This window comes from Cavia porcellus, unplaced genomic scaffold, assembly GCF_034190915.1.
Source record: "Cavia porcellus strain 051 isolate PalLab524CR breed Dunkin Hartley unplaced genomic scaffold, mCavPor4.1 scaffold_18, whole genome shotgun sequence".
Classification (NCBI taxonomy): domain Eukaryota; kingdom Metazoa; phylum Chordata; class Mammalia; order Rodentia; family Caviidae; genus Cavia; species Cavia porcellus.
In genome coordinates, this window is record NW_026947501.1 from 7,345,009 (window position 1) to 7,366,899 (window position 21,891).

The window sequence follows — 21,891 nt, forward strand, 5'->3', positions numbered from 1 at the left end:
ATCACGGGTTGGTGCGCATTGTATGGGTGTGTAAATTAAAATCACTAGTAGGAGTGAGAAACACATCACGGGGTGGTGCGCATTGTATGGGTGTGTAACATTACATTCACTAGTTGGAGTGAGAAAAACATCACGGGGTTGTTTTAATCAGACGGTCTTTAATAGGATAGGCAGTGAGTGGCAATGTAGGATGGAGAAAATCACCACGGGGTGGTCAGCATGGTGAGGTCAGGGAACATGCAGTGGCAATGTAGGATAGGTTTCTGAAAAACATTGCGGAGTGGTGCGCATTGTATGGGTGTGTAAAATTACATTCACTAGTATGAGTGAGAAAAACATCACGGGGTGGTGTGAATCGGAGGGTCTGAATTAGGATAGGCAGTGAGTGGCAATGTAGGATGGAGAAAAGCACCGCGGGTTGGTCAGAATGTGGAGGTCAGGGAACATGCAGTGGCAATGTAGGATAGGTTTCTGAAAAATATCGCGGGGTGGTGCGCATTGTATGGGTGTGTAAAATTTCATTCTCTAGTAGGAGTGAGAAAAACATCACGGCGTTGTGTGAATCGGAGGGTCTTAATTAGGATAGGCAGTGAGTGGCAATGTAGGATGGAGAAAAGCACAGGGCCTGGTCAGCATGGGGAGGTCAGGGAACATGCAGTGGCAATGTAGGATAGCTTTCTGAAAAACATCGCGGGGTGGTGCGCATAGTATGTGTGTGTAACATTACATTCACTAGTAGGAGTGAGAAAAACATCACGGGTGGTGTGAATCGGAGGCTCTGAATTAGGATAGGCAGTGAGTGGCAATACAGGATGGAGAAAAGCACCGCGGGGTGGTCAGCATGGGGAGGTCAGGGAACATGCAGTGGAAATGTAGGATAGGTTTCTGAAAATCATCGCGGGGTGGTGCGCATTGTATGGGTGTGTAACAATACATTCACTAGCAGGAGTGAGAAAAACATCACGGGGTGGTGCGCATTGTATGGGTGTGTGTTACATTACATTCACTAGTAGGAATGAGAAAAGCATCACGGGGTGGTGTGAATTGGAGCGTCTGAATTAGGATAGGCCATGAGTGGCAATGTTGGATGGAGAAAAGCACTGCGGGTGGTCAGCATGTGGAGTTCAGGGAACATGCAGTGGCAATGTAGGATAGGTTTCTGAAAAACATCGCGGAGTGGTGCGCATTGTATGGGTGTGTAACATTACATTCACTAGTAGGAGTGAGAAAAACATCACGGGGTGGTGTGAATCGGAGGGTCTGAATTAGGATAGGCAGTGAGTGGCTATGTAGGATGGAGCAGAGCACCGCGGGGTGGTCAGCATGGGGAGGTCAGGGAACATGCAGTGGCAAAGTAGGATAGGTTTCTGAAAAACATCGCGGGGTGGTTCGCATTGTATGGGTGTGTAACATTACATTCACTAGTAGGAGTGAGAAAAACATCACGGGGTGGTGTGAATCAGAGGGTCTGAAATAGGATAGGCAGTGAGTGGCAATATAGGATGGAGAAAAGCACCGCGGGGTGGTCAGCATGGGGAGGTCAGGGAAGATGCAGTGGCAATGTAGGATAGGTTTCTGAAAAACATCGCGGGGTGGTGCGCATTGTATGGGTGTGTAACATTACATTCACTAGTAGGAGTGAGAAAAACATCACAGGGTGGTGTGAATCGGAGGGTCTGAATTAGGATAGGCCATGAGTGGCAATGTTGGATGGAGAAAAGCACCGCGGGTGGTCACCATGTGGAGTTCAGGGAACATGCAGTGGCAATGTAGGATAGGTTTCTGAAAAACATCGCGGAGTGGTGCGCATTGTATGGGTGTGTAACATTACATTCACTAGTAGGAGTGAGAAAAACATCACGGGGTGGTGTGAATCGGAGGGTCTGAATTAGTATAGGCAGTGAGTGGCTATGTAGGATGGAGAAAAGCACCGCGGGGTTGTCAGCATGGGGAGGTCAGGGAACATGCAGTGGCAATGTAGGATAGGTTTCTGAAAAACATCACGGGGTGGTGCGCATTGTATGGGTGTGTAAATTACAATCACTAGTAGGAGTGAGAAACACATCACGGGGTGGTGCGCATTGTATGGGTGTGTAACATTACATTCACTAGTTGGAGTGAGAAAAACATCACGGGGTTGTTTTAATCAGACGGTCTTTAATAGGATAGGCAGTGAGTGGCAATGTAGGATGGAGAAAATCACCACGGGGTGGTCAGCATGGTGAGGTCAGGGAACATGCAGTGGCAATGTAGGATAGGTTTCTGAAAAACATTGCGGAGTGGTGCGCATTGTATGGGTGTGTAAAATTACATTCACTAGTATGAGTGAGAAAAACATCACGGGGTGGTGTGAATCGGAGGGTCTGAATTAGGATAGGCAGTGAGTGGCAATGTAGGATGGAGAAAAGCACCATGGGTTGGTCAGCATGGGGAGGTCAGGGAACATGCAGTGGCAATGTAGGATAGGTTGCTGAAAAACATCGCGTGGTGGTGCGCATTGTATGTGTGTGCAACATTACATTCACTAGTAGGAGTGAGAAAAACATCACGGTGTGGTTAAAAATGTATGGGTGTGCAACATTACATTCACTAGTAGGAGTGAAAAAAACATCACGGGGTGGTGTGAATCGGAGGGTCTGATTTAGGATAGGAAGTGAGTGGCAATGTAGGATGGGGAAAAGCACCACGGGTTGGTCAGCATGGGGAGGTCAGGGAACATGCAGTGGCAATGTGGAATAGGTTTCTGAAAAACATCGCCGGGTGGTGCGCATTGTATGATTGTGTAACATTTCATTCACTAGTAGGAGTGAGAAAAACATCACGAGGTGGTGTGAATCGGGGGGTCTGAATTAGTTTAGGCAGTGAGTGGCAATGTAGGATGGAGAAAAGCACCCCAGGGTGGACAGCATGGGGAGGTCAGGGAAAATGCTGTAGCAACGTAGGATAGGTTTCTGAAAAACATCGCGGGGTTGTGCGCATTGTATGGGTGTGTAATATTACATCCACTTGTAGGAGTGAGAAAAACATCACGGGGAGGTGCGCATTGTATGGGGGTGTAACATTACATTCACTAGTAGGAGTGAGAAAAACATCATGGGTGGTGTGAATCGGAGGGTCTGAATTAGGATAGGCAGTGAGTGGTAATGTAGGATGGAGAAAATCACCGCCGGGTAGTCAGCGTGGGGAGGTCAGGGAACATGCAGTGGCAATGTAGAATAGTTTTCTGAAAATCATCGCGGGGTGGTGCGCATTGTATGGGTGTGTAACATTACATTCACTAGTAGGAGTGAGAAAAACATCACGGGGTGGTGCGCATTGTATTGGTGTGTGACATTACATTCACTAGTAGGAGTGAGAAAAACATCACGGGGTGTTGCGCATGGTATGGGTGTGTAATATTACATTCACTAGTAGGAGTGAGAAAAACATCACGGGGTGGTGTGAATCGGAGGGTATGAATTAGGATAGCCAGTGACTGGCAATGTAGGATGGAAAAAAGCATCGCGGGGTGGTCAGCATGGGGAGATCAGGGAACATGCTGGCAATGTAGGACAGGTTTCTGAAAAACATCGAGGGGTGGTGCGCATTGTATGGGTGTGTAACATTACATTCACTAGTAGGAGTTAGAAAAACATCACGGGGTGGTGTGAATCGGAGGGTCTGAATTAGGATAGGCAGTGAGTGGCAATGTAGGATGGAGAAAAGCACCGCGGGTTGGTCAGAATGTGGAGGTCAGGGAACATGCAGTGGCAATGTAGGATACGTTTCTGAAAATATCGCGGGGTGGTGCGCATTGTATGGGTGTGTAAAATTTCATTCTCTAGTAGGAGTGAGAAAAACATCACGGCGTGGTGTGAATCGGAGGGTCTTAATTAGGATAGGCAGTGAGTGGCAATGTAGGATGGAGAAAAGCACAGGGGCTGGTCAGCATGGGGAGGTCAGGGAACATGCAGTGGCAATGTAGGATAGCTTTCTGAAAAACATCGCGGGGTGGTGCGCATAGTATGGGTGTGTAACATTACATTCACTAGTAGGAGTGAGAAAAACATCACGGGTGGTGTGAATCGGAGGCTCTGAATTAGGATAGGCAGTGAATGGCAATACAGGATGGAGAAAAGCACCGCGGGGTGGTCAGCATGGGGAGGTCAGGGAACATGCAGTGGAAATGTAGGATAGTTTTCTGAAAATCATCGCGGGGTGGTGCGCATTGTATGGGTGTGTAACAATACATTCACTAGCAGGAGTGAGAAAAACATCACGGGGTGGTGCGCATTGTATGGGTGTGTAAATTAAAATCACTAGTAGGAGTGAGAAACACATCACGGGGTGGTGCGCATTGTATGGGTGTGTAACATTACATTCACTAGTTGGAGTGAGAAAAACATCACGGGGTTGTTTTAATCAGACGGTCTTTAATAGGATAGGCAGTGAGTGGCAATGTAGGATGGAGAAAATCACCACGGGGTGGTCAGCATGGTGAGGTCAGGGAACATGCAGTGGCAATGTAGGATAGGTTTCTGAAAAACATTGCGGGGTGGTGCGCATTGTATGGGTGTGTAAAATTACATTCACTAGTATGAGTGAGAAAAACATCACGGGGTGGTGTGAATCGGAGGGTCTGAATTAGGATAGGCAGTGAGTGGCAATGTAGGATGGAGAAAAGCACCATGGGTTGGTCAGCATGGGGAGGTCAGGGAACATGCAGTGGCAATGTAGGATAGGTTGCTGAAAAACATCGCGTGGTGGTGCGCATTGTATGTGTGTGCAACATTACATTCACTAGTAGGAGTGAGAAAAACATCACGGTGTGGTTAAAAATGTATGGGTGTGCAACATTACATTCACTAGTAGGAGTGAAAAAAACATCACGGGGTGGTGTGAATCGGAGGGTCTGATTTAGGATAGGAAGTGAGTGGCAATGTAGGATGGGGAAAAGCACCACGGGTTGGTCAGCATGGGGAGGTCAGGGAACATGCAGTGGCAATGTGGAATAGGTTTCTGAAAAACATCGCGGGGTGGTGCGCATTGTATGATTGTGTAACATTTCATTCACTAGTAGGAGTGAGAAAAACATCACGAGGTGGTGTGAATCGGGGGGTCTGAATTAGTTTAGGCAGTGAGTGGCAATGTAGGATGGAGAAAAGCACCCCAGGGTGGACAGCATGGGGAGGTCAGGGAAAATGCTGTAGCAACGTAGGATAGGTTTCTGAAAAACATCGCGGGGTGGTGCGCATTGTATGGGTGTGTAACATTACATCCACTCGTAGGAGTGAGAAAAACATCACGGGGAGGTGCGCATTGTATGGGGGTGTAACATTACATTCACTAGTAGAAGTGAGTAAAACATCATGGGTGGTGTGAATCGGAGGGTCTGAATTAGGATAGGAAGTGAGTGGCAATCTAGGATGGAGAAAAGCACCGTGGGGTGCTCAGCATGGGGAGGTCAGGGAACATGCAGTGGCAATGTAGGATAGGTTTCTGAAAAACATGGCGGGGTGGGTCGCATTGTATGGGTGTGTAACATTACATTCACTAGTAGGATTGAGAAAAACGTCACGGGGTTTTGCACATCGTACGGGAGTGTAACATTACATTCGCTAGTAGGAGTGAGAAAAACATCACGGGGTGGTGTGATTCGGGGGGTCTGAATTAGGATACGCAGTGAGTGGCAATATAGGATGGAGAAAAGCACCACGGGTTGGTCAGCATGTGGAGGTCAGGGAACATGCAGTGGCAATGTAGGGTAGATTTCTGAAAAACATCGCAGGGTGGTGCGCATTGTATGGGTGTGTAAAATTACATTCTCTAGTAGGAGTGAGAAAAACATCACGGGGTGGTGTGAATCGGAGGGTCTGAATTAGGATAGGCAGCGAGTGGCAATGTAGGATGGAGAAAAGCACGGCGGGGTTGCCAGCATGCGGAGGTCAGGGAACATGAAGTGGCAATGTGGGATAAGTTTCTGAAAAACATCGCGGGGTGGTGCGCATTGTATGGGTGTGTAACATTACATTTACTAGTAGGAGTGAGAAAATCATCACGGGGTGGTGTGATTCGGAGGGTCTGAATTAGGATAGGCAGTGAGTGGTAAAGTAGGATGGAGAAAATCACCGCCGGGTAGTCAGCGTGGGGAGGTCAGGGAACATGCAGTGGCAATGTAGAATAGTTTTCTGAAAATCATCGCGGGGTGGTGCGCATTGTATGGGTGTGTAACATTACATTCACTAGTAGGAGTGAGAAAAACATCACGGGGTGGTGCGCATTGTATTGGTGTGTAATATTACATTCACTAGTAGGAGTGAGAAAAACATCACGGGGTGGTGTGATTCGGAGGGTCTGAATTAGGATAGGCAGTGAGTGGTAATGTAGGATGGAGAAAATCACCGCCGGGTAGTCAGCGTGGGGAGGTCAGGGAACATGCAGTGGCAATGTAGAATAGTTTTCTGAAAATCATCGCGGGGTGGTGCGCATTGTATGGGTGTGTAACATTACATTCACTAGTAGGAGTGAGAAAAACATCACGGGGTGGTGCGCATTGTATTGGTGTGTAATATTACATTCACTAGTAGGAGTGAGAAAAACATCACGGGGTGGTGTGAATCAGAGGGTCTGAATTAGGATAGGCAGTGAGTGGCAATATAGGATGGAGAAAAGCACCGCGGGGTGGTCAGCATGGGGAGATCAGGGAACATGCTGGCAATGTAGGACAGGTTTCTGAAAAACATCGAGGGGTGGTGCGCATTGTATGGGTGTGTAACATTACATTCACTAGTAGGAGTTAGAAAAACATCACGGGGTGGTGTGAATCGGAGGGTCTGAATTAGGATAGGCAGTGAGTGGCAATGTAGGATGGAGAAAAGCACCGCGGGTTGGTCAGAATGTGGAGGTCAGGGAACATGCAGTGGCAATGTAGGATAGGTTTCTGAAAAATATCGCGGGGTGGTGCGCATTGTATGGGTGTGTAAAATTTCATTCTCTAGTAGGAGTGAGAAAAACATCACGGCGTGGTGTGAATCGGAGGGTCTTAATTAGGATAGGCAGTGAGTGGCAATGTAGGATGGAGAAAAGCACACGGGCTGGTCAGCATGGGGAGGTCAGGGAACATGCAGTGGCAATGTAGGATAGCTTTCTGAAAAACATCGCGGGGTGGTGCGCATAGTATGGGTGTGTAACATTACATTCACTAGTAGGAGTGAGAAAAACATCACGGGTGGTGTGAATCGGAGGCTCTGAATTAGGATAGGCAGTGAGTGGCAATACAGGATGGAGAAAAGCACCGCGGGGTGGTCAGCATGGGGAGGTCAGGGAACATGCAGTGGAAATGTAGGATAGGTTTCTGAAAATCATCGCGGGGTGGTGCGCATTGTATGGGTGTGTAACAATACATTCACTAGCAGGAGTGAGAAAAACATCACGGGGTGGTGCGCATTGTATGGGTGTGTGTTACATTACATTCACTAGTAGGAATGAGAAAAGCATCAAGGGGTGGTGTGAATTGGAGCGTCTTAATTAGGATAGGCCATGAGTGGCAATGTTGAATGGAGAAAAGCACTGCGGGTGGTCAGCATGTGGAGTTCAGGGAACATGCAGTGGCAATGTAGGATAGGTTTCTGAAAAACATCGCGGAGTGGTGCGCATTGTATGGGTGTGTAACATTACATTCACTAGTAGGAGTGAGAAAAACATCACGGGGTGGTGTGAATCGGAGGGTCTGAATTAGGATAGGCAGTGAGTGGCTATGTAGGTTGGAGCAGAGCACCGCGGGGTGGTCAGCATGGGGAGGTCAGGGAACATGCAGTGGCAAAGTAGGATAGGTTTCTGAAAAACATCGCGGGGTGGTTCGCATTGTATGGGTGTGTAACATTACATTCACTAGTAGGAGTGAGAAAAACATCACGGGGTGGTGTGAATCAGAGGGTCTGAAATAGGATAGGCAGTGAGTGGCAATATAGGATGGAGAAAAGCACCGCGGGGTGGTCAGCATGGGGAGGTCAGGGAAGATGCAGTGGCAATGTAGGATAGGTTTCTGAAAAACATCGCGGGGTGGTGCGCATTGTATGGGTGTGTAACATTACATTCACTAGTAGGAGTGAGAAAAACATCACAGGGTGGTGTGAATCGGAGGGTCTGAATTAGGATAGGCCATGAGTGGCAATGTTGGATGGAGAAAAGCCCGCGGGTGGTCAGCATGTGGAGTTCAGGGAACATGCAGTGGCAATGTAGGATAGGTTTCTGAAAAACATCGCGGAGTGGTGCGCATTGTATGGGTGTGTAACATTACATTCACTAGTAGGAGTGAGAAAAACATCACAGGGTGGTGTGAATCGGAGGGTCTGAATTAGGATAGGCAGGGAGTGGCTATGTAGGATGGAGAAAAGCACCGCGGGGTTGTCAGCATGGGGAGGTCAGGGAACATGCAGTGGCAATGTAGGATAGGTTTCTGAAAAACATCACGGGTTGGTGCGCATTGTATGGGTGTGTAAATTAAAATCACTAGTAGGAGTGAGAAACACATCACGGGGTGGTGCGCATTGTATGGGTGTGTAACATTACATTCACTAGTTGGAGTGAGAAAAACATCACGGGGTTGTTTTAATCAGACGGTCTTTAATAGGATAGGCAGTGAGTGGCAATGTAGGATGGAGAAAATCACCACGGGGTGGTCAGCATGGTGAGGTCAGGGAACATGCAGTGGCAATGTAGGATAGGTTTCTGAAAAACATTGCGGAGTGGTGCGCATTGTATGGGTGTGTAAAATTACATTCACTAGTATGAGTGAGAAAAACATCACGGGGTGGTGTGAATCGGAGGGTCTGAATTAGGATAGGCAGTGAGTGGCAATGTAGGATGGAGAAAAGCACCGCGGGTTGGTCAGAATGTGGAGGTCAGGGAACATGCAGTGGCAATGTAGGATAGGTTTCTGAAAAATATCGCGGGGTGGTGCGCATTGTATGGGTGTGTAAAATTTCATTCTCTAGTAGGAGTGAGAAAAACATCACGGCGTTGTGTGAATCGGAGGGTCTTAATTAGGATAGGCAGTGAGTGGCAATGTAGGATGGAGAAAAGCACAGGGCCTGGTCAGCATGGGGAGGTCAGGGAACATGCAGTGGCAATGTAGGATAGCTTTCTGAAAAACATCGCGGGGTGGTGCGCATAGTATGTGTGTGTAACATTACATTCACTAGTAGGAGTGAGAAAAACATCACGGGTGGTGTGAATCGGAGGCTCTGAATTAGGATAGGCAGTGAGTGGCAATACAGGATGGAGAAAAGCACCGCGGGGTGGTCAGCATGGGGAGGTCAGGGAACATGCAGTGGAAATGTAGGATAGGTTTCTGAAAATCATCGCGGGGTGGTGCGCATTGTATGGGTGTGTAACAATACATTCACTAGCAGGAGTGAGAAAAACATCACGGGGTGGTGCGCATTGTATGGGTGTGTGTTACATTACATTCACTAGTAGGAATGAGAAAAGCATCACGGGGTGGTGTGAATTGGAGCGTCTGAATTAGGATAGGCCATGAGTGGCAATGTTGGATGGAGAAAAGCACTGCGGGTGGTCAGCATGTGGAGTTCAGGGAACATGCAGTGGCAATGTAGGATAGGTTTCTGAAAAACATCGCGGAGTGGTGCGCATTGTATGGGTGTGTAACATTACATTCACTAGTAGGAGTGAGAAAAACATCACGGGGTGGTGTGAATCGGAGGGTCTGAATTAGGATAGGCAGTGAGTGGCTATGTAGGATGGAGCAGAGCACCGCGGGGTGGTCAGCATGGGGAGGTCAGGGAACATGCAGTGGCAAAGTAGGATAGGTTTCTGAAAAACATCGCGGGGTGGTTCGCATTGTATGGGTGTGTAACATTACATTCACTAGTAGGAGTGAGAAAAACATCACGGGGTGGTGTGAATCAGAGGGTCTGAAATAGGATAGGCAGTGAGTGGCAATATAGGATGGAGAAAAGCACCGCGGGGTGGTCAGCATGGGGAGGTCAGGGAAGATGCAGTGGCAATGTAGGATAGGTTTCTGAAAAACATCGCGGGGTGGTGCGCATTGTATGGGTGTGTAACATTACATTCACTAGTAGGAGTGAGAAAAACATCACAGGGTGGTGTGAATCGGAGGGTCTGAATTAGGATAGGCCATGAGTGGCAATGTTGGATGGAGAAAAGCACCGCGGGTGGTCACCATGTGGAGTTCAGGGAACATGCAGTGGCAATGTAGGATAGGTTTCTGAAAAACATCGCGGAGTGGTGCGCATTGTATGGGTGTGTAACATTACATTCACTAGTAGGAGTGAGAAAAACATCACGGGGTGGTGTGAATCGGAGGGTCTGAATTAGTATAGGCAGTGAGTGGCTATGTAGGATGGAGAAAAGCACCGCGGGGTTGTCAGCATGGGGAGGTCAGGGAACATGCAGTGGCAATGTAGGATAGGTTTCTGAAAAACATCACGGGGTGGTGCGCATTGTATGGGTGTGTAAATTACAATCACTAGTAGGAGTGAGAAACACATCACGGGGTGGTGCGCATTGTATGGGTGTGTAACATTACATTCACTAGTTGGAGTGAGAAAAACATCACGGGGTTGTTTTAATCAGACGGTCTTTAATAGGATAGGCAGTGAGTGGCAATGTAGGATGGAGAAAATCACCACGGGGTGGTCAGCATGGTGAGGTCAGGGAACATGCAGTGGCAATGTAGGATAGGTTTCTGAAAAACATTGCGGAGTGGTGCGCATTGTATGGGTGTGTAAAATTACATTCACTAGTATGAGTGAGAAAAACATCACGGGGTGGTGTGAATCGGAGGGTCTGAATTAGGATAGGCAGTGAGTGGCAATGTAGGATGGAGAAAAGCACCATGGGTTGGTCAGCATGGGGAGGTCAGGGAACATGCAGTGGCAATGTAGGATAGGTTGCTGAAAAACATCGCGTGGTGGTGCGCATTGTATGTGTGTGCAACATTACATTCACTAGTAGGAGTGAGAAAAACATCACGGTGTGGTTAAAAATGTATGGGTGTGCAACATTACATTCACTAGTAGGAGTGAAAAAAACATCACGGGGTGGTGTGAATCGGAGGGTCTGATTTAGGATAGGAAGTGAGTGGCAATGTAGGATGGGGAAAAGCACCACGGGTTGGTCAGCATGGGGAGGTCAGGGAACATGCAGTGGCAATGTGGAATAGGTTTCTGAAAAACATCGCCGGGTGGTGCGCATTGTATGATTGTGTAACATTTCATTCACTAGTAGGAGTGAGAAAAACATCACGAGGTGGTGTGAATCGGGGGGTCTGAATTAGTTTAGGCAGTGAGTGGCAATGTAGGATGGAGAAAAGCACCCCAGGGTGGACAGCATGGGGAGGTCAGGGAAAAGGCTGTAGCAACGTAGGATAGGTTTCTGAAAAACATCGCGGGGTGGTGCGCATTGTATGGGTGTGTAACATTACATCCACTTGTAGGAGTGAGAAAAACATCACGGGGAGGTGCGCATTGTATGGGGGTGTAATATTACATTCACTAGTAGGAGTGAGAAAAACATCATGGGTGGTGTGAATCGGAGGGTCTGAATTAGGATAGGCAGTGAGTGGTAATGTAGGATGGAGAAAATCACCGCCGGGTAGTCAGCGTGGGGAGGTCAGGGAACATGCAGTGGCAATGTAGAATAGTTTTCTGAAAATCATCGCGGGGTGGTGCGCATTGTATGGGTGTGTAACATTACATTCACTAGTAGGAGTGAGAAAAACATCACGGGGTGGTGCGCATTGTATTGGTGTGTGACATTACATTCACTAGTAGGAGTGAGAAAAACATCACGGGGTGTTGCGCATGGTATGGGTGTGTAATATTACATTCACTAGTAGGAGTGAGAAAAACATCACGGGGTGGTGTGAATCGGAGGGTATGAATTAGGATAGCCAGTGAGTGGCAATGTAGGATGGAAAAAAGCATCGCGGGGTGGTCAGCATGGGGAGATCAGGGAACATGCTGGCAATGTAGGACAGGTTTCTGAAAAACATCGAGGGGTGGTGCGCATTGTATGGGTGTGTAACATTACATTCACTAGTAGGAGTTAGAAAAACATCACGGGGTGGTGTGAATCGGAGGGTCTGAATTAGGATAGGCAGTGAGTGGCAATGTAGGATGGAGAAAAGCACCGCGGGTTGGTCAGAATGTGGAGGTCAGGGAACATGCAGTGGCAATGTAGGATAGGTTTCTGAAAAATATCGCGGGGTGGTGCATATTGTATGGGTGTGTAAAATTTCATTCTCTAGTAGGAGTGAGAAAAACATCACGGCGTGGTGTGAATCGGAGTGTCTTAATTAGGATAGGCAGTGAGTGGCAATGTAGGATGGAGAAAAGCACAGGGGCTGGTCAGCATGGGGAGGTCAGGGAACATGCAGTGGCAATGTAGGATAGCTTTCTGAAAAACATCGCGGGGTGGTGCGCATAGTATGGGTGTGTAACATTACATTCACTAGTAGGAGTGAGAAAAACATCACGGGTGGTGTGAATCGGAGGCTCTGAATTAGGATAGGCAGTGAGTGGCAATACAGGATGGAGAAAAGCACCGCGGGGTGGTCAGCATGGGGAGGTCAGGGAACATGCAGTGGAAATGTAGGATAGGTTTCTGAAAATCATCGCGGGGTGGTGCGCATTGTATGGGTGTGTAACAATACATTCACTAGCAGGAGTGAGAAAAACATCACGGGGTGGTGCGCATTGTATGGGTGTGTGTTACATTACATTCACTAGTAGGAATGAGAAAAGCATCACGGGGTGGTGTGAATTGGAGCGTCTGAATTAGGATAGGCCATGAGTGGCAATGTTGGATGGAGAAAAGCACTGCGGGTGGTCAGCATGTGGAGTTCAGGGAACATGCAGTGGCAATGTAGGATAGGTTTCTGAAAAACATCGCGGAGTGGTGCGCATTGTATGGGTGTGTAACATTACATTCACTAGTAGGAGTGAGAAAAACATCACGGGGTGGTGTGAATCGGAGGGTCTGAATTAGGATAGGCAGTGAGTGGCTATGTAGGATGGAGCAGAGCACCGCGGGGTGCTCAGCATGGGGAGGTCAGGGAACATGCAGTGGCAAAGTAGGATAGGTTTCTGAAAAATATCGCGGGGTGGTGCGCATTGTATGGGTGTGTAAAATTTCATTCTCTAGTAGGAGTGAGAAAAACATCACGGCGTTGTGTGAATCGGAGGGTCTTAATTAGGATAGGCAGTGAGTGGCAATGTAGGATGGAGAAAAGCACAGGGCCTGGTCAGCATGGGGAGGTCAGGGAACATGCAGTGGCAATGTAGGATAGCTTTCTGAAAAACATCGCGGGGTGGTGCGCATAGTATGTGTGTGTAACATTACATTCACTAGTAGGAGTGAGAAAAACATCACGGGTGGTGTGAATCGGAGGCTCTGAATTAGGATAGGCAGTGAGTGGCAATACAGGATGGAGAAAAGCACCGCGGGGTGGTCAGCATGGGGAGGTCAGGGAACATGCAGTGGAAATGTAGGATAGGTTTCTGAAAATCATCGCGGGGTGGTGCGCATTGTATGGGTGTGTAACAATACATTCACTAGCAGGAGTGAGAAAAACATCACGGGGTGGTGCGCATTGTATGGGTGTGTGTTACATTACATTCACTAGTAGGAATGAGAAAAGCATCACGGGGTGGTGTGAATTGGAGCGTCTGAATTAGGATAGGCCATGAGTGGCAATGTTGGATGGAGAAAAGCACTGCGGGTGGTCAGCATGTGGAGTTCAGGGAACATGCAGTGGCAATGTAGGATAGGTTTCTGAAAAACATCGCGGAGTGGTGCGCATTGTATGGGTGTGTAACATTACATTCACTAGTAGGAGTGAGAAAAACATCACGGGGTGGTGTGAATCGGAGGGTCTGAATTAGGATAGGCAGTGAGTGGCTATGTAGGATGGAGCAGAGCACCGCGGGGTGGTCAGCATGGGGAGGTCAGGGAACATGCAGTGGCAAAGTAGGATAGGTTTCTGAAAAACATCGCGGGGTGGTTCGCATTGTATGGGTGTGTAACATTACATTCACTAGTAGGAGTGAGAAAAACATCACGGGGTGGTGTGAATCAGAGGGTCTGAAATAGGATAGGCAGTGAGTGGCAATATAGGATGGAGAAAAGCACCGCGGGGTGGTCAGCATGGGGAGGTCAGGGAAGATGCAGTGGCAATGTAGGATAGGTTTCTGAAAAACATCGCGGGGTGGTGCGCATTGTATGGGTGTGTAACATTACATTCACTAGTAGGAGTGAGAAAAACATCACAGGGTGGTGTGAATCGGAGGGTCTGAATTAGGATAGGCCATGCGTGGCAATGTTGGATGGAGAAAAGCACCGCGGGTGGTCACCATGTGGAGTTCAGGGAACATGCAGTGGCAATGTAGGATAGGTTTCTGAAAAACATCGCGGAGTGGTGCGCATTGTATGGGTGTGTAACATTACATTCACTAGTAGGAGTGAGAAAAACATCACGGGGTGGTGTGAATCGGAGGGTCTGAATTAGGATAGGCAGTGAGTGGCTATGTAGGATGGAGAAAAGCACCGCGGGGTTGTCAGCATGGGGAGGTCAGGGAACATGCAGTGGCAATGTAGGATAGGTTTCTGAAAAACATCACGGGGTGGTGCGCATTGTATGGGTGTGTAAATTACAATCACTAGTAGGAGTGAGAAACACATCACGGGGTGGTGCGCATTGTATAGGTGTGTAACATTACATTCACTAGTTGGAGTGAGAAAAACATCACGGGGTTGTTTTAATCAGACGGTCTTTAATAGGATAGGCAGTGAGTGGCAATGTAGGATGGAGAAAATCACCACGGGGTGGTCAGCATGGTGAGGTCAGGGAACATGCAGTGGCAATGTAGGATAGGTTTCTGAAAAACATTGCGGAGTGGTGCGCATTGTATGGGTGTGTAAAATTACATTCACTAGTATGAGTGAGAAAAACATCACGGGGTGGTGTGAATCGGAGGGTCTGAATTAGGATAGGCAGTGAGTGGCAATGTAGGATGGAGAAAAGCACCATGGGTTGGTCAGCATGGGGAGGTCAGGGAACATGCAGTGGCAATGTAGGATAGGTTGCTGAAAAACATCGCGTGGTGGTGCGCATTGTATGTGTGTGCAACATTACATTCACTAGTAGGAGTGAGAAAAACATCACGGTGTGGTTAAAAATGTATGGGTGTGCAACATTACATTCACTAGTAGGAGTGAAAAAAACATCACGGGGTGGTGTGAATCGGAGGGTCTGATTTAGGATAGGAAGTGAGTGGCAATGTAGGATGGGGAAAAGCACCACGGGTTGGTCAGCATGGGGAGGTCAGGGAACATGCAGTGGCAATGTGGAATAGGTTTCTGAAAAACATCGCCGGGTGGTGCGCATTGTATGATTGTGTAACATTTCATTCACTAGTAGGAGTGAGAAAAACATCACGCGGTGGTGTGAATCGGGGGGTCTGAATTAGTTTAGGCAGTGAGTGGCAATGTAGGATGGAGAAAAGCACCCCAGGGTGGACAGCATGGGGAGGTCAGGGAAAAGGCTGTAGCAACGTAGGATAGGTTTCTGAAAAACATCGCGGGGTGGTGCGCATTGTATGGGTGTGTAACATTACATCCACTTGTAGGAGTGAGAAAAACATCACGGGGAGGTGCGCATTGTATGGGGGTGTAACATTACATTCACTAGTAGGAGTGAGAAAAACATCATGGGTGGTGTGAATCGGAGGGTCTGAATTAGGATAGGCAGTGAGTGGTAATGTAGGATGGAGAAAATCACCGCCGGGTAGTCTGCGTGGGGAGGTCAGGGAACATGCAGTGGCAATGTAGAATAGTTTTCTGAAAATCATCGCGGGGTGGTGCGCATTGTATGGGTGTGTAACATTACATTCACTAGTAGGAGTGAGAAAAACATCACGGGGTGGTGCGCATTGTATTGGTGTGTGACATTACATTCACTAGTAGGAGTGAGAAAAACATCACGGGGTGTTGCGCATGGTATGGGTGTGTAATATTACATTCACTAGTAGGAGTGAGAAAAACATCACGGGGTGGTGTGAATCGGAGGGTATGAATTAGGATAGCCAGTGAGTGGCAATGTAGGATGGAAAAAAGCATCGCGGGGTGGTCAGCATGGGGAGATCAGGGAACATGCTGGCAATGTAGGACAGGTTTCTGAAAAACATCGAGGGGTGGTGCGCATTGTATGGGTGTGTAACATTACATTCACTAGTAGGAGTTAGAAAAACATCACGGGGTGGTGTGAATCGGAGGGTCTGAATTAGGATAGGCAGTGAGTGGCAATGTAGGATGGAGAAAAGCACCGAGGGTTGGTCAGAATGTGGAGGTCAGGGAACATGCAGTGGCAATGTAGGATAGGTTTCTGAAAAATATCGCGGGGTGGTGCGCATTGTATGGGTGTGTAAAATTTCATTCTCTAGTAGGAGTGAGAAAAACATCACGGCGTGGTGTGAATCGGAGTGTCTTAATTAGGATAGGCAGTGAGTGGCAATGTAGGATGGAGAAAAGCACAGGGGCTGGTCAGCATGGGGAGGTCAGGGAACATGCAGTGGCAATGTAGGATAGCTTTCTGAAAAACATCGCGGGGTGGTGCGCATAGTATGGGTGTGTAACATTACATTCACTAGTAGGAGTGAGAAAAACATCACGGGTGGTGTGAATCGGAGGCTCTGAATTAGGAAAGGCAGTGAGTGGCAATACAGGATGGAGAAAAGCACCGCGGGGTGGTCAGCATGGGGAGGTCAGGGAACATGCAGTGGAAATGTAGGATAGGTTTCTGAAAATCATCGCGGGGTGGTGCGCATTGTATGGGTGTGTAACAATACATTCACTAGCAGGAGTGAGAAAAACATCACGGGGTGGTGCGCATTGTATGGGTGTGTGTTACATTACATTCACTAGTAGGAATGAGAAAAGCATCACGGGGTGGTGTGAATTGGAGCGTCTGAATTAGGATAGGCCATGAGTGGCAATGTTGGATGGAGAAAAGCACTGCGGGTGGTCAGCATGTGGAGTTCAGGGAACATGCAGTGGCAATGTAGGATAGGTTTCTGAAAAACATCGCGGAGTGGTGCGCATTGTATGGGTGTGTAACATTACATTCACTAGTAGGAGTGAGAAAAACATCACGGGGTGGTGTGAATCGGAGGGTCTGAATTAGGATAGGCAGTGAGTGGCTATGTAGGATGGAGCAGAGCACCGCGGGGTGGTCAGCATGGGGAGGTCAGGGAACATGCAGTGGCAAAGTAGGATAGGTTTCTGAAAAACATCGCGGGGTGGTTCGCATTGTATGGGTGTGTAACATTACATTCACTAGTAGGAGTGAGAAAAACATCACGGGGTGGTGTGAATCAGAGGGTCTGAATTAGGATAGGCAGTGAGTGGCAATGTTGGATGGAGAAAATCACCGCGGGTGGTCAGCATGTGGAGTTCAGGGAACATGCAGTGGCAATGTAGGATAGGTTTCTGAAAAACATTTCGGAGTGGTGCGCATTGTATGGGTGTGTAAAATTACATTCACTAGTATGAGTGAGAAAAACATCACGGGGTGGTGTGAATCGGAGGGTCTGAATTAGGATAGGCAGTGAGTGGCTATGTAGGATGGAGAAAAGCACCGCGGGGTTGTCAGCATGGGGAGGTCAGGGAAAATGCAGTGGCAATGTAGGATATGTTTCTGAAAAACATCACGGGGTGGTGCGCATTGTATGGGTGTGTAAATTAAAATCACTAGTAGGAGTGAGAAACACATCACGGGGTGGTGCGCATTGTATGGGTGTGTAACATTACATTCACTAGTAGGAGTGAGAAAAACATCACGGGGTGGTGTGAATCGGAGGGTCTGAATTAGGATAGGCAGTGAGTGGCTATGTAGGATGGAGAAAAGCACCGCGGGGTTGTCAGCATGGGGAGGTCAGGGAAAATGCAGTGGCAATGTAGGATAGGTTTCTGAAAAACATCACGGGGTGGTGCGCATTGTATGGGTGTGTAAATTAAAATCACTAGTAGGAGTGAGAAACACATCACGGGGTGGTGCGCATTGTATGGGTGTGTAACATTACATTCACTAGTTGGAGTGAGAAAAACATCACGGGGTTGTTTTAATCAGACGGTCTTTAATAGGATAGGCAGTGAGTGGCAATGTAGGATGGAGAAAATCACCACGGGGTGGTCAGCATGGTGAGGTCAGGGAACATGCAGTGGCAATGTAGGATAGGTTTCTGAAAAACATTGCGGAGTGGTGCGCATTGTATGGGTGTGTAAAATTACATTCACTAGTATGAGTGAGAAAAACATCACGGGGTGGTGTGAATCGGAGGGTCTGAATTAGGATAGGCAGTGAGTGGCAATGTAGGATGGAGAAAAGAACCATGGGTTGGTCAGCATGGGGAGGTCAGGGAACATGCAGTGGCAATGTAGGATAGGTTGCTGAAAAACATCGCGTGGTGGTGCGCATTGTATGTGTGTGCAACATTACATTCACTAGTAGGAGTGAGAAAAACATCACGGTGTGGTTAAAAATGTATGGGTGTGCAACATTACATTCACTAGTAGGAGTGAAAAAAACATCACGGGGTGGTGTGAATCGGAGGGTCTGATTTAGGATAGGAAGTGAGTGGCAATGTAGGATGGGGAAAAGCACCACGGGTTGGTCAGCATGGGGAGGTCAGGGAACATGCAGTGGCAATGTGGAATAGGTTTCTGAAAAACATCGCCGGGTGGTGCGCATTGTATGATTGTGTAACATTTCATTCACTAGTAGGAGTGAGAAAAACATCACGAGGTGGTGTGAATCGGGGGGTCTGAATTAGTTTAGGCAGTGAGTGGCAATGTAGGATGGAGAAAAGCACCCCAGGGTGGACAGCATGGGGAGGTCAGGGAAAAGGCTGTAGCAACGTAGGATAGGTTTCTGAAAAACATCGCGGGGTGGTGCGCATTGTATGGGTGTGTAACATTACATCCACTTGTAGGAGTGAGAAAAACATCACGGGGAGGTGCGCATTGTATGGGGGTGTAACATTACATTCACTAGTAGGAGTGAGAAAAACATCATGGGTGGTGTGAATCGGAGGGTCTGAATTAGGATAGGCAGTGAGTGGTAATGTAGGATGGAGAAAATCACCGCCGGGTAGTCAGCGTGGGGAGGTCAGGGAACATGCAGTGGCAATGTAGAATAGTTTTCTGAAAATCATCGCGGGGTGGTGCGCATTGTATGGGTGTGTAACATTACATTCACTAGTAGGAGTGAGAAAAACATCACGGGGTGGTGCGCATTGTATTGGTGTGTGACATTACATTCACTAGTAGGAGTGAGAAAAACATCACGGGGTGTTGCGCATGGTATGGGTGTGTAATATTACATTCACTAGTAGGAGTGAGAAAAACATCACGGGGTGGTGTGAATCGGAGGGTCTGAATTAGGATAGCCAGTGAGTGGCAATGTAGGATGGAAAAAAGCATCGCGGGGTGGTCAGCATGGGGAGATCAGGGAACATGCTGGCAATGTAGGACAGGTTTCTGAAAAACATCGAGGGGTGGTGCGCATTGTATGGGTGTGTAACATTACATTCACTAGTAGGAGTTAGAAAAACATCACGGGGTGGTGTGAATCGGAGGGTCTGAATTAGGATAGGCAGTGAGTGGCAATGTAGGACGGAGAAAAGCACCGCGGGTTGGTCAGAATGTGGAGGTCAGGGAACATGCAGTGGCAATGTAGGATAGGTTTCTGAAAAATATCGCGGGGTGGTGCGCATTGTATGGGTGTGTAAAATTTCATTCTCTAGTAGGAGTGAGAAAAACATCACGGCGTGGTGTGAATCGGAGGGTCTTAATTAGGATAGGCAGTGAGTGGCAATGTAGGATGGAGAAAAGCACAGGGGCTGGTCAGCATGGGGAGGTCAGGGAACATGCAGTGGCAATGTAGGATAGCTTTCTGAAAAACATCGCGGGGTGGTGCGCATAGTATGGGTGTGTAACATTACATTCACTAGTAGGAGTGAGAAAAACATCACGGGTGGTGTGAATCGGAGGCTCTGAATTAGGATAGGCAGTGAGTGGCAATACAGGATGGAGAAAAGCACCACGGGGTGGTCAGCATGGGGAGGTCAGGGAACATGCAGTGGAAATGTAGGATAGGTTTCTGAAAATCATCGCGGGGTGGTGCGCATTGTATGGGTGTGTAACAATACATTCACTAGCAGGAGTGAGAAAAACATCACGGGGTGGTGCGCATTGTATGGGTGTGTGTTACATTACATTCACTAGTAGGATTGAGAAAAGCATCACGGGGTGGTGTGAATTGGAGCGTCTGAATTAGGATAGGCCATGAGTGGCAATGTTGGATGGAGAAAAGCACTGCGGGTGGTCAGCATGTGGAGTTCAGGGAACATGCAGTGGCAATGTAGGATAGGTTTCTGAAAAACATCGCGGAGTGGTGCGCATTGTATGGGTGTGTAACATTACATTCACTAGTAGGAGTGAGAAAAACATCACGGGGTGGTGTGAATCGGAGGGTCTGAATTAGGATAGGCAGTGAGTGGCTATGTAGGATGGAGCAGAGCACCGTGGGGTGGTCAGCATGGGGAGGTCAGGGAACATGCAGTGGCAAAGTAGGATAGGTTTCTGAAAAACATCGCGGGGTGGTTCGCATTGTATGGGTGTGTAACATTACATTCACTAGTAGGAGTGAGAAAAACATCACGGGGTGGTGTGAATCAGAGGGTCTGAATTAGGATAGGCAGTGAGTGGCAATGTTGGATGGAGAAAAGCACCGCGGGTGGTCAGCATGTGGAGTTCAGGGAACATGCAGTGGCAATGTAGGATAGGTTTCTGAAAAACATCGCGGAGTGGTGCACATTGTATGGGTGTGTAACATTACATTCACTAGTAGGAGTGAGAAAAACATCACGGGGTGGTGTGAATCGGAGGGTCTGAATTAGGATAGGCAGTGAGTGGCTATGTAGGATGGAGAAAAGCACCGCGGGGTTGTCAGCATGGGGAGGTCAGGGAAAATGCAGTGGCAATGTAGGATAGGTTTCTGAAAAACATCACGGGGTGGTGCGCATTGTATGGGTGTGTAAATTAAAATCACTAGTAGGAGTGAGAAACACATCACGGGGTGGTGCGCATTGTATGGGTGTGTAACATTACATTCACTAGTTGGAGTGAGAAAAACATCACGGGGTTGTTTTAATCAGACGGTCTTTAATAGGATAGGCAGTGAGTGGCAATGTAGGATGGAGAAAATCACCACGGGGTGGTCAGCATGGTGAGGTCAGGGAACATGCAGTGGCAATGTAGGATAGGTTTCTGAAAAACATTGCGGGGTGGTGCGCATTGTATGGGTGTGTAAAATTACATTCACTAGTATGAGTGAGAAAAACATCACGGGGTGGTGTGAATCGGAGGGTCTGAATTAGGATAGGCAGTGAGTGGCAATGTAGGATGGAGAAAAGCACCATGGGTTGGTCAGCATGGGGAGGTCAGGGAACATGCAGTGGCAATGTAGGATAGGTTGCTGAAAAACATCGCGTGGTGGTGCGCATTGTATGTGTGTGCAACATTACATTCACTAGTAGGAGTGAGAAAAACATCACGGTGTGGTTAAAAATGTATGGGTGTGCAACATTACATTCACTAGTAGGAGTGAAAAAAACATCACGGGGTGGTGTGAATCGGAGGGTCTGATTTAGGATAGGAAGTGAGTGGCAATGTAGGATGGGGAAAAGCACCACGGGTTGGTCAGCATGGGGAGGTCAGGGAACATGCAGTGGCAATGTGGAATAGGTTTCTGAAAAACATCGCGGGGTGGTGCGCATTGTATGATTGTGTAACATTTCATTCACTAGTAGG